At 48.5% G+C, this 19,919-nt stretch overlaps 1 protein-coding gene across 5 annotated transcripts in view; it reads right to left on the reverse strand.

The window, feature by feature from the left end:
• The window catches only part of LOC134514057 (USP6 N-terminal-like protein), an 87,866-nt gene that overhangs the window by 33,242 nt on the left and 34,705 nt on the right, over positions 1–19,919 (reverse strand). For all 5 annotated transcript variants that reach the window (XM_063331290.1, XM_063331293.1, XM_063331295.1 and 2 more), the window contains one exon: positions 3,176–3,464. The gene's annotated coding sequence lies outside the window, so the exon portion shown is untranslated. The remainder of the gene's footprint in view (positions 1–3,175; positions 3,465–19,919) is intronic.

Below are 19,919 nucleotides of genomic sequence, written 5' to 3' on the forward strand. Positions count from 1 at the left end.
CCAGCTGCTTCTGCCACGGCCCAGGGGACGCACACACACACATCCCCTGCCACTCCCAACCACAACATGATGCCTCCAGCTTATAAACCCATTAGCAACCCCCTGCCTGGTTCGCTCCCTCTGCACCAGTACTTGCAGAAGACAAGAAGATAGAAGACACTGCCACCTCTTTCCAGAGAGGTCGCTTGCCAAGGCCACATCTGCAGCCCCCTGCTCACCACCAGGTCCTCCTCTCCCCACTGCTCAATTTATATGAAACAAGGACAAACTTCCATGAAACTCGACCAGGATGCGAGACCTATATGCAGAATTCAACCCATCAAAAATGCAAATGAATGTGGTCTAAGGACTGGAGCCGAGACATCAAAGGCTCAGCTGATGGTCCCTGCAGAGGGTTCAGGTGGTTGCACATCCGCATGTCTTGAGATGCCCTCCCAGAAATTCACTGCAACCACGATTCCAGACCTGACTCCTCTGAGCCCTCCTTGCAAAGTGGTTTTGCTGTTGGGACCTTGGCTAGAAAGGAGTTTCCCAGCCTTTGAACGGAGTAGCTGTGGTGATGCTACCAAGCAACCCATCTGAGCCAAGGCTGCTCAATTTTCAGTCTCTTCAAGCCCCTTCTGCCTCCTTACAAGGAAAGTACAAAAGTTTTACATGCTTTTACGCTGGTTTTATACTGTCGGGCTGCACTAGGATCAGACTGTACTGCTCGACCATTTTGCTGAGAGGTGAACTGTAGATACAGCGTCCCTTGTCAGAAGGGCCTTTGAAAATGAAAATAGCAGTATAATTTCCTCTTTTTAGGAAGTACAGCACAGCATCATTTTCTCAACCTTGGGCTGGATTTGGGGATATTCTGGAACTCAATTTTTAAATATTTTATACTGTAGAAAAGTATCTACTCAAGCCACTTGAGATTACAGGCTGTATGTTTTGGTTATTTCTTCTTTCCTGCTGCATCCACCAGCTAGAGCAAATTAAAGGCAAGCATGATGCAGGAGTACAGCCAAATACTATTCAGTTACAAGATCTTAACACTTACCTCCCCCCAAGCAGAGTCATCTCAACCTCCTGCATCCCTCCTCACTCCTCAGCATGCTCTACCTCCAGGGCAAAACTTGTAAAATTTGCGTTTTTTGCTTCGGTAATGTCTCACAGCACCCTACGTTTCTTCTGTCCAGCTGCACCCAAGCCCATGGAAATGTATATGATTTTTTTTTTTGCTGCCTGCTATTGCAAGCAGAAGGTCATTGAAAAAGGAGAAATGAGTTTACGTGCAGGTGTGCTGGAGTCCTGAATGTGCCTAATTAACAGAGACTGCTGTTAGGAGGAAAAAAAAAAAGCGACTTTTGACACACCATACTTTAACACCATGCTGGCCTGTATCAGACTGAAACTACTGCTGTGGAATAAAGTCAAAGAGGTACGTACTTACTACAACCGCATCCACCACGGCCGAAACTCAACAAGTCGCTGTTCCTGTTTCGTGTTCTATTTTAAAATCATTTTAACACAATGTTTTACATCTTTAGCTGCCTATGGTATAAGCCTGCAATTTTTCCTTTAGGGGGACAGGCTTAAATGAAATGCTCGTGCACCTACGCGAGTGGAAATGCTCATACAACACCCGCAGGGGCGAGACCCCCGCACGAGGTGCGCCTGGAGCCTGCATTGCTTCCCAGCGAAGCACTTGTAAAGCTGCCACTACTCCTAACAGCGGCTCGTGCGCTTGCACGCCCTGGAATAAACCCGGCCAGGCAAAGCGGTGCAACAGGCTGCTTACAAAGCGGCTAAAACAAGCTGCAGAAAGTTGAATGAACCCTTTCAGGGTTTTTAAAGTGCGTGAAAGAGGCAACTTGACATGCTTGGAACCACGCAGGCTGTCGGCTCGCAGCAAACTCCCCATCCTGGTTGCCTGGTATAATCTGGGGGGGCACAGCCAGCAGCTGCGAGCTGTCATCAGAGGCTCTTCTCCCACATCCTTCAAGCCTTCCAAAGCAAAGCCGCGGGGTTACACCACTGCACATACCTACCAAGCACAGCCAAAACAAGCACGGCTCTGGGTCTGCTTCGACTGCATCGCCACGGGTCGTAGAAACCTCAAAGCCTCCCAAGATATCCAGGAGGAGCTGCGGGCTGGTGCAGGGCTGCGTGCCCGGGAGGGGACGAGCCGCAGGAGGAAGTGACGGCCACACGCGGCCGGCTGCCGGCAGAGCTTCTGCTTCATGAGACCCAGTTTCCCACGCGGAAGTCAAGCTGCTCCCGAGGTCTTGCTACAAGACAGGCCAGCGTCCCCACCTCCGGCACCACAGCAGCTGCAGTATTTTTTACTAGAACCCCAAATTTCCATCCCAAAATGGATAACACACTCAATCCGCTTGCATCGAGGACTTCTGGACTTCTGCTGATCCCCATCTGCAGCTCTTCTCTCATTAACAAACCCAGACTGCAAACACCCTGGCCAGCCACCAGCTTCAAAACAACATATCACCGGATCACACATCACCAACCTTAGCCCAAATCCAGCACTCGCTTACAACCCTGCTACCCAAAAGGAAATCGGACTTGCGCTCACAAAGTGAATTATGACTTCAGGAATGAAATTACTATCAAGCAGGATGAACCAAGATACAGGAGATCCTGTTTGCATGTTTATTTCCTTGACTACAACAAAAACTCAAGAGCACACAAGCAAGTTTTGCTTTTTTTTTTTTTTTAAGAGCATAAGGAGCACTAAGCCAGCTGAATTGCAAGGAGGTTTATGTTTTAACTGTCTTGGAGTCATTGAAAACGACTGCCCTTAGATCACTTTATATGAGTCGCGTACGTGTTACAGAAAATTCTAATGAGCTCCTGTCCCGGTAAACTTGCATTGTGTCTGAAACTGCACTGGATGCTGCGCTGGATAAAAACATGCTCACCTCTCTTAGCAGAGGCACTGGCAACACCCAAGTGAGAACTTCCACTGCAACTCACTTGGATGCCACTAGCATGTCCCAACAAGCCAGAGTGAGTAGCCAGCATCATCGCAGACAAGATCCTGCTGACTTATCAGCACCTGTACCCACAGCACACAGTGGCTCTTGGGGCGATTCTCACCTCCTCCGGAGCCCGTTTGTGAGTTCAGAGAAGGGAGCGTGGAAATACAACCCGTCTCCAAGCAACGTGCCCTTACCTGAGCCTGGTATCAGGTGTCGAGATGCATCAGTTCAGCTGGAGTTGTCCTCTCCCCCGCGGGCATATACCTGGCAGGAGCTGGCTGTCTCCGCCACAGGGTGGCAAGGACCCCCAGCCACCACAGTCCCACCAGTCAAGTGTCCTGTGGCCCCAGTTGCGCTGCCCCAGCTCAGTGTGGCAGCTCTGCCCTCCGCTCCTCTGGCACAGGGGAGCTCACCATGAGCGGCTGGGAGAAAAGGCAAGGCAGGAGGCAATCCGCACGCAGGCTCTCTCTTCCCCCGGGCTCACTGCAAAGGAAATACGAAGTTGGTAAGTTTTTCAGTTCTGGCACGGCAGAGCCAGCATCCTTTGCCAGCACTGGGGGTCTTTGCACACAGGTCCCGTTGGAGGGGGCAGCAAAGCAGCATCTCAGCCTGGCAGGGATGGAACAGGCTGTAACGGGAGGGAACCTAATGGCGGAAAGTAAACTACGCTCATCTGCACTGCAAGAAGACCCTTGGTGTGGGTCATGCTCGGATTTTGTTGATTCGATGGGTTTTTCAGGATGAGTTTCCTTCCCACCCAGCTCACAGTATCAGCCCAGCCCAGCACAAACTTGGGCTACCACAGAGGACTCATTATAGGGATTTTGTTTGGGGCTGGGCAGGAATTTTACAACTATCCGACCACATGTGCCGGCTACTGGAAAAACAGCCTGTGTGCCTCCAGCTGCACAACATCGTCTTGTCCAGGGTAGTTATCTAAGGGATGCTCAGGTCATACATGACCCAGCACCTGGTTTGCAGCGGGGGGCTGTGTTTTAGCCTATTTTCTGGCCTGGTTGAGTGCCAGGGGATGGAGGGGCTTCCCATTCATATCTCAGAATCCATCACACCTTTGTACCAGCAGACACGAGCTACTGGCAACTCAGCAGCCAGAATCTGCCCCCTGCCCAAGCCATAGGGACAGTATTACACATGACTTCAGCCCATCTAAAAGCATGCTGACACCAAGAAGGGATGCAGTGGGGGGTTCCAGTCTGTTCCTCCAGAAACAAGCTGTGGGGAAAGGGAGAAGCAGCATATGGGACTTCGGTCAGGTTAAGACCAGTAACACAACATCACTGACTCGCGTGGTGGTAGGGCTGGCACCAGCAGTGCCACCTGAGCCTCCCGCCAGGGCCTGCAGTTCCCACCCGATACATCCAAACAGCTAACCAGTGCAAAGGACACCAGAGCCCAACAAATAGCTATCGATATTTTAAAACAAGTTTTTAATTCTCACCTCAAGCAACCCAGAGAAGTAACGCACTGGTTTCACAACTGTGAAATTGAGACATCACTCCAAAGTGCGACACGTCTGTTTGAAGACAGCAAGCACTGGGAGGGGGAAGCGTGCGCCGAGAGGAAGCACAGCTCGCTTTCGTCATGAGCAGCCACTTTAATAACACCACCTCTCCTCCGATCCCCCTCGCAAGCACCTGTGAATGGACCTTCCCCCACGTTCCTGGGCTGGATTGTGCTGAATTTCCCTGCTGTCACCGCCCCCCCCCAGCACCCAGACATAACGACTCGGAGACCCCAAAGTGCAGAAGAAGTCACACCCTTTCAGAGGTGGCCACCTTTATCATCAAGCAGCCTATAACACAGATTACATTACATATACATCATGACTGAGTAGCTTATAATGGGGCTTACACACATTATAATGCAGATTACACACATTTCCCTCTGATCTCTCAATTTGCACCAAGCTTTTAAAACACGATGGCAAGCCGTGGTCACAGCAATGATAACACTTTGCCGCTATCTACGGCAATACCGTGAAACCCAAACACATTGCCCAAGTCTTTTAGTTATAGAAATAACTAAAAAGCTGTGTAAGGCTGCATTTACGCGCTATCGACCCCCCTCAACACTACCTGCCTGCACGGCCGCGCCGGCAGCAAATAAAACCTCAACCCTCTCCCCACCATCCTTCCTGTGCTCCCAGCGCTTACGTCTTGCTCTCACTTACGCACACTTTTTTTTTTTTTTTTGCGCTGTGCCTTGGCGCTCAGGTTTAAGGTCTTCTGCCTGAGGATGAAGAGGGCAGGAGAGAAGCAAGAAGGCTGATGAAGAGATTTGCTCTCCTGCCTGCTTACGCTCGGTAAGCCCAGCCTTGGCGGTTCCGCAGAGCTCTGCTGTCGCAATGCCAGAAGATGCGGCTTTAGACATAAGCTAAACCCTCTGAGCACAACAGTGAGGGGGCTACAAGCGATTCTTCGGCAGCTCCTATTTTTAGACCTCACGGGGAATAAAAGAGTATCCCAACATCTTTTTAAGCTCTTTTTGACAGGAACTCATCTTCTCCAGACAACAGAAGCAAAAAAAAAACCAAACCCAACCAAACAAAAAAAGCAGCACAAAACCCCCAAGATGCATGAATTATTTTTTTTTTTAAACATCATTATTTAAATGATTTCTCATTTAAAATAAAGAAGTGAACTGAAGAATGCAAAAGTCCATGTGCTGCTTTGGGAACCGAAGACTAATTCTCTCTCTGCACTCCCTCCTTCTTCCATTCCAGCATTTATAAAAAAGCCAGAAAAGCCGGGGGTGGGGGGGGAATCCCCTTTTTTTTGCGTGATGCACTGACCTGGAAAGGAACTATATAAACATGGAGCTTAGGAACCAGCTTCTTCTGTTTGCTTAAGACTGGAAGAGCAGTTTACATTTCTTTAACCATAAATGAAAGGAAGTTACAACAAGGGTCATTCTCCACTTAGACACACATTCCTCTCAAAACACTGTATTTTATTCTTTTCAGTCCATGTAGTGACACCATACAGGACACGCTGCTCTTCCCTTTCACCATCCCCACGGTCATTCTTGCCTCCGGTTACACACGTCAATTTTGGGTAAAGCTGAAAGCTCTCTTCTCATCTCCTTTTGCTATTTAAAACTTTTCCTGCTTTTCGGCTTGGCAGCCGCCGCCACAGCTAGAGGCCACCCACACCGAACACGTGCCTGAAGCAGCGGGGTGAGGACACGCATCCTGGCTGATACCTAAGATGTCACCCTGGGCACCGTGGAGCTAGCGATGGTCACCAGCCAAAACCAAAGGACCAAGGATGCAAAAAATAAGCTACGGTGCTGCCAGCAACCTGTGCTCTCCTTGGCATGGAGGGGCGGCATCTTTTTTTAAAACACAAATAAGGAAAGAACAAATGTACCATTATATAAAGTCCCCGGGACAGCCGATGAAATAAATGGGTAGGAAGTTAAAAATCCACTAACAAAAAGATGTAGCATGTCTGTGGAAAACCTGCCCAAAATAATCATCGAGGTGAATGATTTATAAGTTACAGATATAGAAGTTGAGTCAAAGTGAGACCTACGCTGACCATGTGGGTCTTGCACCACTTGCCAGAGCCGCTGGCTGCACCCTGTTTTTAGGAGAGGAGGCAGCTCCAGCCATTAGCCTGACCCTGACCCAGACTAATGCCCATCCCCTAGGAAAATATCTATTTTAAATGAGGTTCTCCGAGTACCTCCCTCATTCCTTCAACCGCTTTAACGAGTTTAATCAACTCACGCCGCCTCCAAATACAGACCCCATGCCGTAAACTATTTGTATTTGGCAGCCTCTGCGGAGGACACTCCCTGACCATTTTGCTGGCAGTACCTTGCGCTTGCCTTACTGTCAAAAAGCGTCTTCGGGCGCCAATGGGCGAGCTGTTGTTAACTTCTTTTCTTCTACCAAAGCCCCAGGCAAGCATGTCCGGTAATAGAAAACTTCAGGGAAACAAGAAGTATTTGATTCGACGCTGGAAAGTACTGAGAAGATGTCTCCCAAAGCTCTTTTACAGCCTGGAACCATATGCGGGACAGCGTTAGGATACACAACGCTTTTAAGGAGCACGAAAGCAACCTTTTTAAAATTACGACATAACCTTTCCCTTCCTTTTTGCTTGTTGATAACTCCTAAAATTACCCCAACTGAACAGTCGCAAGAATTTTTGCAATTTCTTTGCGCAAAAGCAACGTTTTACATAAACAAGAAAATTTAATGTGTTCCCTTTGAGGAAACTGTTCGCACAAGAAGTCCTCCCCTCTTCCCTTCGTGGAAAACATGTTTATAAAATCCAACCGTAGCTGAAGACTTAAGGCAGATGTAACGCTTCAGCTTATGAAACAGCAATGGTCGTGTAGGACACCCTGTTAAAAGCAGCTTGCCAGTTTAGGAGTCAATTTAAAAATAACTCAAGGGTTCTTGTTTGTTTGCCTTTTTGCCTTTTTATTTTTTTTTAATAGTGCTGAAATCAACATCTGTGTCATTTTGTCAGGGCTTCAAAATACTTGTTGCAATTCACAATGTGTTTGGCTGTTACCACTTTACCGTGGTCAACGTAAAACTAAACCTGACACTAAAAATGGATCCGTCGAGATTGCTGGGGTTGAAAGACGGACACGCAACTTTCCAGCCAGGGAAAACGAAATGGGGCTGATACTCTGGAGTAAGGCATATTATTGCAATAGCAGTTCCTGTTCCTCAGCTATAAGTGCAATGAAATGATGCTCAGGGGAATGGTGGAAATGCAGCCAGGCAGGTCGGTGCTGGATGCTGGTACGAGCTAAGTGTGGAAGAGGATGGGAATCTCCCAGTCAAAGCCCCAGTGCTGGTAGCGGCAGCTGGTGAGGTCCCACCCTGGGCAACGACGAGCACCAAACAGCATCAGCTCTGAGCCATCAAGAGCAGCCAAACCAGCGCTCCTGAAAGCGCGGTCCGAGCCCACACTGCCAACCGCAACCCTGTGCAAGCGTGGAACGCGTCTCTCCGTCACTGCAGCGGGGATTCCCCAGTCCCAGAGCAAAGCCACCCCGGTGCAGTGAGTGTAGACAGCTGTGCCTTTGCACATGTGCTTGGGGGATAAAATGAGTCTTCCCCCCACCTCCACCAGCCCCACGTTCACCCCAAAGCCCCCAACAGCGCTTTTTTTTCCTTGCAAGCACACCCTCAGCTCTTGGGGTATTTCCTAATTAGCTGAACACAGGCCTCCGAAGGGCTCAGCAAGGATTGCTCATGTCACCATGCTGCGTCTCATGAGCTTTACCACAATGGCAGCATTTTCCCCTGACCCATGGCAGCAAGGCCAAGCCCCCAGGCGTGCACCCCTCCATCAAGGAGATGGCAAAGCACTGCCACACTTCGTGGGCATGTACCACTGTATATCGACATATGCCCCCAGCATCCCTACGCCACCTCAAACCAGTGTGAACTAGAAATTCAGGTTTGCCGACCCAGCGTCTTCCCCGCCCCTGGTTTGGAAACCTCCTGAGATGATCACAACATCAGGAGGAGGGCACGAATTCAGGTTGGTTTCTGGGGGGGTACGCTATATACCCAAGCACATCATCAGAGTCATCCCTCATTTTACCCCACAAGGGACTCAAACATGGAAGGGTGGCACGATGAGCGGCCTGAGCCAGCCCCATGTTTGGAGGTCAGCTCCACATGGTGCATGGAGAGCCCTGAGCAAGTCTGGTGTGGACTCAAACCCACGGAGATGTACCCATGGGGATGTACAACCACGTGAACTGAGTGACACAGGCAGACACCACACCAGATGTCATCTTTCCATTTGTAGCTTTTCAGAGGCATTCAGGTAGCACCTTTGATCAAATACACTTGAGAAAGCAACCCAAGGAACTTCAGAAAAAACAATGATCAAAACTGCCATGAATCTATTACCTACAATCACTGTTTTCCTTGTCCTCAGCACTTCTGATGTCAATAATGGACAGCAAGAGAAGCTGGATAAAAGCAAGTCAAAAGGGACCACAGCAGGCTCAAGCCTATTAATGAAAATGTTTGAGAAGGGTTTTTCCAGTGAAAGCTGGAGCTTGCAGGAGAAGGTGACAGTATGCACGGGGGAACTAAAAAAATTACGAAATCTCTTCTTGGATGAGATAAAAAGCAGAGGGAGAAGTTTAAGTAGATGAGGGCCTGTGGCAGTGATACAAAGACAAGCATGTGGTATGAGATCGATGCAAGGTTGTCCATAAAAGCAGCAGCAGATGCTGTTCTCCCCAGGAAATAAACGAACACAACTCAAGTACCACCTGTGTTTCAAAATGCAGTCTTACTTAGCTGAAGACATGCTTAGCTAAAGAAAAATAAAAAAGATCGTTGGAACTTGAAAGATGCATTTATCTTAAAAATGCTTCAACGTTCACCCAACAAAGCAACAACTAGAAGTTCACTTAAAACACATTCACTTAAACCTGTTCACTTATAAACACAAAATTTCAGTTAATCACCACAGAAGACATTTGCAAGCAGGATGATGATTTCCTCAGCAGCCTGGGAAATGGGAATCTTCCTGTTCCAAGATCAAAACCTGGGAGAGCTGAATGTATCCTAGTAAAGTGCAGCTGGACTTGGCACTGTGCAAGAAGGCTTGGAAAAGGGAAGTTGTAAATAAATAAGCATCTGAGGGCAGCGGAGAGGGTTTTGATAGGAAAGGCACAGAGAAATCACTTCTTTTTTTTTTCCCTAAAGTAAGGAGTGGGACCAACATGAAGAATACGATCTACGCTCAGGTTAGAACATGCCTGCCAGCCTTCAGGTAAGACTTCAAAATAGAATAGCAATTGCACAGGAGTCTTTTGCATTTTATTTTTTACAAAACATCAAGTCCTTCATCAGGAAAGATTCTTCCAGAAAGAAGAGATCGGAGCTGGTTCGCTCATTATCATTACCATTATCATCTTCATCGGCACCATTAGTAGAGAGGAGCCTCTGTGAGCCCACCCTTTAATTTAAAGCACAGTTGCTTCAGTCTTGTCCTGGCTGAGTACAAACAAAGGAGTTCATCCTCCCAGCTCCCATTTCCCATGTAGGCCCAGACCTGGATTCCCATCTCGGCTCACCGGTTCCAGACCGTCCTTTAGCACCTGCTTCAGACAGATGCATGGCTGCAGCAAAACAAAAGCAGCACCTTTCCCACCTGCTCCAAGCAGTCTATACCCTCCTTATGGATATCTCCCCACTGGATTCTCTCCTAGGAACCACTACAGGGCGCTCATCCTACCTGACTGTCAAGGCAGAATGGTGGGCACTCATCTGAGAGCAAAAGCTGCAGCTCAGGCTGGGGGGTCTGCACCATCCACCCCAGGGGTGGCTGATGCCTCCACCCACATGGGGCTGCTGAAGAGTGAGTGTTGGAATGGAAGGATACAGGCTCTTCAGGAAGGACAGGCAGGGGAGATGAGGCGGGGGTGTTGCCCTCTATGTCAGTGACCAGCTGGAGTGCATGGAGCTCTCTGCTTAGGGATGGATGAGGAGCCAACGAAGAGCTTATGGATCAGGATTAAAAGGAAGGCAGGTACAGGTGATGTTACAGTGGACATCTGCTACGGATTACCCGACCAGGAAGACTGAGTGGATGAGGCCCTCTATAGACAGATAGGAGCAGCCTCTCGTTCACAAGCCCTGGTCCTCATGGGGGACTTCATCCACCCTGATATCTGTTGGAGGGACAAGACAGCAGGGCATAAGCAATCCAGAAGGTTCCTGGAATGCATTGATAACAAATTCCTTCTCCAAGTGGCAGAGAAGTCAACGAGAAAAGATGCCACGCTGGACACCAACAAGGAGGGGGTGGTGGGGAATGTGAAGGTCAAGGGCAGCCTTCGCTACAGTAACCATGAGATGGTGGAGTTCAAGATCCTTAAGGCAGCAAGGAGGGCACACGGTAAGCTCACTACCCTGGACTTCAGGGGAGCAGACTTTGGCCTCTTCAGGGTTCTGCTTGATAGAGTACTGTGAGATAAAGCCCTGGAGGGAAGAGGGGTCCAAGAAAGTTGGTTAATATTCAAGGATCAACTCCACCAAGCTCAGGAGCGATACATCCCAACAAAGAGTAAGTCAGGCAAAAGCGCCAGGAGGCCTGCATGGATGAACAAGGAGCTCCTGGAGAAACTCAAACTCAAAAAGGAAGCCTACAGAGGGTGGAAGAAAGGACAGGTAGCCTGAGAGGAATACAGAGAAATTGTCCGAGCAGCCAGGGATCAGGTTAGGAAAGCTAAAGCCCCAATAGAATTAAATCTGGCCAGGGATAAAGGGCAACAAGAAAAGCTTCTATAGATATGTTGGTGACAAAAGGAAGATTTGGGAAAATCTGGGCCCTCTTCCAGAAGGAAATGGGAGACCTGGTCACCCGGGATATGGAGAAGGTTGAGGTACTCAATGACTTTTTTTGCCTCAGTCTTCACCAGCAATGGCTCTAGCCACACCACCCAAGTCACAGAAGGCAAAGACAGGGACTGGGAGAATAAGGAACTGCCCACCGTAGAAGACTACCAGGTTGAAGACCACCTAAGGAACCTGAAGGTGCACAAGTCCATGGGACCTCATGAGATTCATCCACAGGACCTGAGGGAACTGGCAGATGAAGTTGCTAATCCATCATATTTGAGAAGTTGTGGCAGTCTTGTGAAGTTCCTGATGACTGGAGAAGGGGAAATATAACTCCCATTTTGAAAAAAGGGAAAAAGGGAAAAAGGAAGACCCCGGGAACTACAGGCCAGTCAGTCTCACCTCTGTGCCTGGCAAGATCATGGAGCAGATCTTCCTGGAAATTATGCTAAAAGGCACATGGAAAATAAAGTGATTGGTGATAGCCAACATGGCTTCACTTAGGGACAAACTGTGCCTGACTAATTTGGTAGCCTTCTATGAAGGTGTTACAGCGTTGGTGGATTAAGGGGAGAGCAACTGACATCATGTACCTGGACTTGTGCAATGCCTTTAACACCATCCTGCATAATATCCTTGTCTATAAATTGGAGGGACATGGATTTGACAGATGGACAACTCGGTGGACAAGGAATTGCTGGATGGTTGCACTCAAAGAGCTGCAGTCAACGGATCAGTGTCGAAGTAGTGATCAGTGATGAGTGGCGTTCCTCAGGGGGTCAGTACTGGCACTGGTGCTGTTTAACATCTTTGTCAGTGATATGGACAGTGGGATTGAGTGCACCCTCAGCAAGTTTGGTGACAACACCAAGCTGTGTGGAGCAGTCGACATGCTGGAGGGAAGAGATGCCATCCCGAGGGAACTGGACAGGCTTAAGAGGTGGGCCCGTGCCAACCTCATGAAGTTCAACAAGGCCAAGTGCAAGGTCTCCTGCACCTGGGTCGGGGCAATCCCTAAGCACAAATACAGGCTAGACAGAGAATAGATTGAGAGCAGCCCTGAGGAGAAGGACTTGGGGGTGTTGGTTGATGAGAAGCTCAACAGGAGCCAGCAACGCATGCTCACAGCCCAGAAAGCCAACCGTATCCTGGGCTGCATCAAAAGAAGCACGGCCAGCAGATCAAGGGAGGTGATTCTGCCCCTCTACTCTGCTCTTGTGAGACCCCACCTGGAGTACTGCATCCAGCTCTGGGGCCCCCAACATAAGGACATGGACCTGTTGGAGCGAGTCCAGAGGAGGGCCATGAAGATGATCAGAGGGCTGAAGCACCTCTCCAGCGAGGCTGGAGAGAGTTGGGGTTATTCAGCCTGGAGAAGAGAAGGCTCCAGGCAGACCTTATAGCAGCCTTCCAGTACTTATAGGGGGCCTACAGGAAGGATGGGGAGGGACTCTTTTACAGGGAGTGTAGTGATAGGAAAAGGGGTAACAGTTTTAAACTGGAAGAGATTTAGATTAGCTATTAGGAAGAAATTCTTTACTCCGAGGGTGATGAGACACCGGAACAGGTTGCCCAGGAAAGTTGTGGATGCCCCATCCCTGGAGGTGTTCAAGGCCAGGCTGGATGGGGCTTTGAGCAACCAGATCTAGTGGGAGGTGTCCCTGCCCATGGCAGGGGGGTTGGAACTAGATGACCTTTAAGGTCCCTTCCAACCCAAACCATTCTATGATTCTACAGGAGGTTGAGCACTAAATCTCTTTTGCAGCAGCAAAGCCTGTGCTGCGGTAAAGCCATTACATGTTTCTCCCACTTCCTACTATTGACAGAAAACAAAAGCTTGTACTGTTGCTCACTGTTATCAGAAAATACTTGCTTTCCCAGATTGTTTCTCCCCTCCTTGTTTTGGAAGGGTTTTCAGTAGAATAACAGGCTCATTCCCAATGAAAAGCAGCAGGGGGTGATTTGGGACAGAGGCCCTTCATAGCCCACCCAACAAACCCAACCCTGACCCAGGCACAGCCCCATCCTGGCCTTCCCATTCCTGCTGGGGACCGCATGCTCCAACACCTCCTCCGTCATCTTACATGTCCTTCGGAGGAGACAACGCTCCAGCTGCGTGCCTGAAGAGACAGGGCCAACTTTGCACCACTGACCTGGCCTCAAGTGGCTGCCTCTGTTTTCTAGCTGCAGACCATCTCCAAAAGATACTCTGCCTGCTCTGAGTATCTGCTCTGTCATACCCCGAGTATCATACTTTGAGTATCTGCTGTTTCTCTTCTCACCACACACCGCGCTTCCTTTCTGCCAGATCCCTTATCACCACATTTTACCCTAAAACTACCCAGATGAAACTTCCACTCTTGCTGATGCTGCTATTTTATTCAGCGACCAAAGGAAACACTCTCGCACCAGGCACTAAGCCCGTGGCACTCCTGCCAATGAGCGATGCGGAATTAAACACAGGTGTCACATGAAAACACGGTGCCAAGCTTACACTTCCCAAAAAAAGCACTGAATGCATGCACACAGTCACTTTTTATTTTTAATTTTTTTTTTTTAAGCAACCAGAGTATCAAGTGTCAGGTTCTAAAACCAAGAAGGGCACCAAAAGTCCAAGTATTATTCAGCATATGAAACACTCAACTACCACAACCCAAGCTGACATCCTGCAAACTCCTAACTGAAATCTGCTCACAACGGCTGTCGCCAAGCCCAAACAGCTTTCATACAGACGCGTGGAGGTTCCCAGACAGCCACTCTGTACCTCAAAATTGATGCAAGGGAAAAAGTAAAGTCACAAACAACAGCCCCTGCAGGAGCTCAGCACCAGCCCTGCACTATCCACTGGTGAAAGCTCCCAGGAGGTCTCATCCAGAAGAGAAAAGATCAAGTCTTAACTCTGGCAATCGCTTTGGCATGAGGCTCTACCAAAGACTGAACAGATTTTGGAAGAATGAGCTTCAGAATAAGTAAGTAAATAAATAAATTTTCGGTCTAAGAACAGAGGAAAAAAACCAAACAACAAGACCACTTTTCCAAGTTTTTGGTATTAAGTGATCCATATGATCTATAACCTCTTTCAAGCAATATTGTCTTTACCATGGGAAGTCCTGCCGAGACCTGGAAGAGCGTGGGGGTTGCAAGCATCCCCACACCCCCACAGTCCCGCTCTCCCCCGCCAACAGCTGCAGGATGTAGGCTCAGTGTTTCGGGGAGCAGCAACCCTTTTTTTCTTCTGACTCAAGGGTGGACCAGTCACCATGTGTGGTGTTGACACCTTCAGTAGGCTGGGCTGTCATTTCTGACGGTGCTTGTAGTCGTTAAAAAGGCACAATGGCATGAAAGAACTTGTTGTTGGCAAGCAAAACAGTCTCAGCTCAGGGAAAGTTTCCTTCATTTAATTTATTGCCAATAAGCAGAAACTCCTCATCGCTGATTCGTGTATTGAGAAAATAAATAAATAAACAAGTAAACAACCACTTAAACACCTTCCTTGTCCCTTCCCCAGGCTCAGCCTAAGCCAGACACCTCTCCAGCCCCACCACCAGGTTCAGCTTCCCCGATGCCCACTGCGATGCAGCAGCACCCTGCGGATGCAGCATGGACACCTCCTGCCTGTCCTTCCTCCTGCCTGCGTTCACGTGGTGTGTGCTTATTGTTCACACTCAGCTTAATTGCTTTCCTCACCCAATGTTGTCAGAGGCAAGCATGGAGAAACACCTAACTGCACAGTTCACTTTGGAAAGCCCAACTGTCTCTACTGGTAACTACCAAGAGACAGACAGCATCAGCAACCCAACCTGAAAACGCTTCTCCTCTCCTGCTTTTTATACCACTGCTCTTTGAGCAGCCTTTTCATGGCCACTTTGATGTTCACAAAAGTCCAGGACCAGCTCATCTGACCCTTAGGATCTGTGCTGGCTTTTCAGTCTGTAGGCATCAGGCAAGGAGAAGCCCAGCAGCCTGTGGACTGATGAAGATGACCTTCAGGTTTTACATAGGAATCTGTTGGCTCTCTTATCATCTCAGAGACAACAACATTTGCAGGTAAGTCCCAAGTGTCTCCAAGACAGTCAGCCACAGCCCAAACTACTACACAAAGACCTAAAATTTAAGCTGCCATTCCTTACGCTTGCTATCCCATGGGATTCCTGCACTACAGCATCTCCATCAGCACGCCATTCCTCTGTCCAAGCTTTCCTCTTACAACCTTTTAAACTTGTTGTCCAAATTACATTTTTTGATCCCATTCTCAACTGCTTTTAAGAAGTAGGTGGTAGCAATCTTACAGTTGCTGCAGCTGGGGGAAAAGCTGAAGCACAAGCCACCCCTCTGACCTGGGAATGGTCCCTCACAAGAGGCACCCAACTCCAACATCACGCCCTCTTAGGCATCAAAATCCACCAGAAAACAGATTCCAACCCTTCTCCTGCCTGTGGACTGCTCCTCCCTCCCTCTTCTCCTCCCCCCAGCAACACGCCTTTGGCTGAAAAAGCTGCTGGAACTACAGAAACTTTAAAGAATGTATTAGAGAAATGTATTATTAAGAGAAGGTCATAGAAGAACAACAACCTGAGAATAGCTGCAGCTAAAAATTCCCAATCCCCACACCCCTTCTTTAGCGAAAACATTATCAGATGTCACTTCTCAATGCTAAAAACATGTTTGTTTGTTTTTTAATTAAGGTGGTATTTTGAACACTGGATTTTCTTGCCAGGGAACACAATAAGAGACCTTGGGAAAAGACCTTGTTTGCTGCCTCAAAGATCCCACTCTTCTGTGCCATCTGATGGCAAGATACTGTTTGAAACTGGCAGCTGCAAATCTGTATTTTCTTCTAGCACAAAGCAAAATAACTTTCTAAAGAGAACAAAGTCTTTTGGACACCCCTACCGAGTTGCAGAGCGTTTGTGAACATGGATTTATTTTTATTTTTTAGTACTTCAGAGTATCGAGGTGGAGAACGTGGGAAGGAGATAACGTCAACAAGGAGAGCAGCAGTGCAGAGCAAGCGTTGGCACAGGGCTGGAAACCACCTCTCATCTGACCCAAATCCTAGGTAGGACTGGAAAAATCTGCATTAAGGACTGACTGAATTGGTTACTCAGTTGTACTCAGTCTGCTGCCCAAATCCTCCCAGCTCTAAAGGGTATAATCAACGTTTAGTGGACAGCAGAACAGCTATGATGTATGGCAACCTGACGGCTTCTTTCAACCGCAGGATAAGCAAAATAAAGGGAGTCAATTAAATGCTCCCAGCAGAGAGTTTTGTACCATTTCATTGCTTAAATAAGCTCTGGTTTATTGATCATGTAGAAAAATACCCAGGAATCACTGCAGGCAGGTAAGGGAACGCCTGTGCTAACATTTTACAAGCTAACCATGCACAAGGGGAAGGTTAGCATACCACAGCATATTTTTTCCTCCAAAGATGTAAATGAAGTCCAGGAATAACTTCTCCAGAAGGTCCAGAAACCTTGTCCAGGTCACACTCTTTACTTTCCAACCCTTAACAAATATACACCTTTCCCCCATTCAGAAACACTCAAAACAGTATTTTTTTAAGAAACCGCACACACGCAAAATTTTGTCAGTCCATTACTTCGGTGGCCAACTCCCGCCCTGCTGTCCCTCCGAGCTGCCCCCTTCCCTCCACCATAAAACAAGCAGCATACCTATCTCATATGTGCCCGTTCCCCCTGCGCTCTGCCTGTCCATGCAGGCATTTGTACCTTCAGTCCACCTGCTCCCCTGTCAAAAGTTATTTGAAACTACCCCGACGCAAAATTTAGTAGCATCAAAGATACAGAGTGTGCAGGCCTCCTGCTTCCCCGAGAAGTCAGGGTGAATACCCACCAAAAAGCACTTCAAAGGACTAACCTGGAAGCGATGAGCAGGGAGACAACCACAGCTATGTTATACTGTTAAAAAGTTTGCTAGAGGCAGTGCACCAGCCTGCTGGGGGACCTCACTGCGCTCTCCCCGGAGGAGGAGGAGGATTGGGGTTATTTTGAAGGACAGCCACCGAGCAGGACCACAGAGATGCACTGGGAAAAAGGCAGGGCTCAGCTTCACGGCCACTACCTCTCCCCATCCGCTTCAGCCCCGAGGAACTTGGAAGACGTGCCCACATGATGTCATTACTGGGTTGGCGTCTAAATAAAGGAAGCTTTTTATAGAATTTCCCACTGACAAACTTAATCCGGTAAACCCTGATAGCCAAGACTTCGTCAAGCAGAAGGGACGGAAAAGGGAAAACAATAACCGTACCATCACCGGGGCCAGGGCAGGTGGGCGGCGTCTCAGGAAAGAAACCAAAACAAACCCAAGTTTACTCCCTAATACTTGCATGTCAGATAAAAAGCACGGCTAAGAGCAATGCGTAATATAAGGGAGATATGTTTTTACACCATCTGTCACAAGGAAGGGCAGCCTATTTCTGCACCAGGGTAGAGGAGAGAAGGATAAAGACGAGCTGGGAAGATAGGGAGAGAAAAACCTTGCTTAAAGAGAGTAAATGAAACACACTTCCACGTCAGAGGGGTTTTCCAGCTCCATATTATTCATGTGGCAATTACTGTGCTTCCTAAAAGCAAACTGGCAGTTTCTGCATATTCAGAAGACTCTTGGCTGCAAACACCTTAAGCTCAAATCCTCAGCAAGTAGCGTTTGCTGGAAGTTCTCAAGAAAAAAAAAAAGATACTAACAAAAGCAAAACCATCCGGCAGTTCGATTTGAGTTCATGTGTGCCTGTACGTCATCCTCTTCTTTGTAACTCTTCATCGCTTCCACAGAGCTGTGGAGCAGTTCCCCTTCCTCCCTCTGCTCCTCGCTGCATCTTCAGCCGGGCATCCACATGGAGAGCAGTTGCAATAGCCCAGTGACTCATGCTGCAATAATGTGGGTGGGAGCAGCTCCCATGCCCAGCTTCTAAGGACACAGCCTTTTATGGTATTTTTAGAGTGGAAGCTGTTGTGGTTTGTAGCACTTTGCCTTTTGTCTTGCAGGAGCCTCAGAGAAAAGAGCTCATGCTTCCCCCCGCCGGGGCTTCAACTGAGAGGAGCCCACGCAGGTGATGAGCAAGCCAATGCCAGGCCTGGTGCCCAGCCACACCAGGGATGATCAAGGATGTCACCCATTCTACCACAGCTCATCTGCAGGCTCTCCCATCTGCGCCACAGGTCATTGGGTGGCTCCACCACCCCACAGCCTCCGAACCAGACGTAAGAGTGGAGCCCGGGTGTGAGCTATTCTGTGGACACCTTAACTACTGCAACCCAACTTTCTAAGAAGTCATTCCCTGCGTCCTCCAAGTCTTACCACCCTATGGAAATACACTAACAACCTCTTCATGATCTCCAGTGACCAGCCACCAGACATATTGTTTCCGGCCTTGATGGGCTGCTGGTATAGGAGAAGCTGGCAGGGGTGCCAGAGTCCCATCTGTCTTCCCTCAGGGTGAGCCCTTAACTTAGGACTGCATCTCCCCAGCTAGCACAAAATTAACTCTATAGGGTTTCTACCCCATAAAAATTCAGCTGAAACAGGGCAGGAGTGGGAAACAGGGAAAAGTGGGCAGGGGTGTTGCACTGAAACCAGGTTAAAAGCATCAGGGAGAAGCGCAGTGGCAGAAAAAGGTCCAGGCTCATGGACCACTGCACGTGCCGCTCGCACTTGGCAAGGTGATGAAGCAGACTCGGCTGTGCTCTTTAAAATCTGAGGGTCACACGTGAGATTAAAAGAGCATCCCCAAACACTACCCCGTCGGGCTTGAAACAGGACTCTGGCTGAACGTGCAGCGGATTGCTTTACGGGACAGATCTCTGCTCTCTTTGCATCTGAAGCATGATCCGCTCTAGAAGAAAAGGGCATGAAAGTTTCTGTGTCCCCAGTCACAACTCCAACCAGCTTCCGATTTTAGTCCTTTTTAAAGCTGTTAAAGAGGGAATTAAATTATAATCCGCACATGCCTAAAAAGTCTAGGCAAAAAGCTATCATGATGACGGAAAAAGCAGTAATCAATCCTGATGCAAACACACTGACATTAAAGATATTTTTTTTTAATTCCTTCTGAAATCCCAGTGAGCTCTGGAAGGAGCCAGCTTACCAGTCAGGACAGATGAATGACAGACCGCCCTTACAGACAGATTTCACCGAGCGGGAGGATGCAGTGGAAAGCTGCTCTGGAGCGACTTCCCAGGTACAAGAGACACAGAGGAGGGGAAGTTTCGGGGAGGTCCGCGTCAGCAAGCACTATGCAGCCCACAGCATACCCTGGAGATGAGCCAGAAAGACGTCGTCTGTCAACAGCAGCAGCCCGCTGCAACAAAAAAAATCCTCTGGCCCTGATGCAAGTTAAAAAGTGATTCAATACCTCGCCCTCAGCAGGGAGCCCCCCAGCATCTGCTGAACGAGACGCCCCACACCAGGGGGACAGCCAGAGCTCCCCAAGCAGACCAAAAACGGGGTCTTTTGCTCCCCGAGCAGATGAAATACATTTCCAAATACATTTCCAAGGGAGTCTTCCTGCTATTAGATAATGGATCAAGATCACAGAATTAAGTTTAAAAAAAAAATAAATA

The sequence above is a fragment of the Chroicocephalus ridibundus genome, chromosome 4 (genome assembly GCF_963924245.1).
Source record: "Chroicocephalus ridibundus chromosome 4, bChrRid1.1, whole genome shotgun sequence".
NCBI lineage: Eukaryota > Metazoa > Chordata > Aves > Charadriiformes > Laridae > Chroicocephalus > Chroicocephalus ridibundus.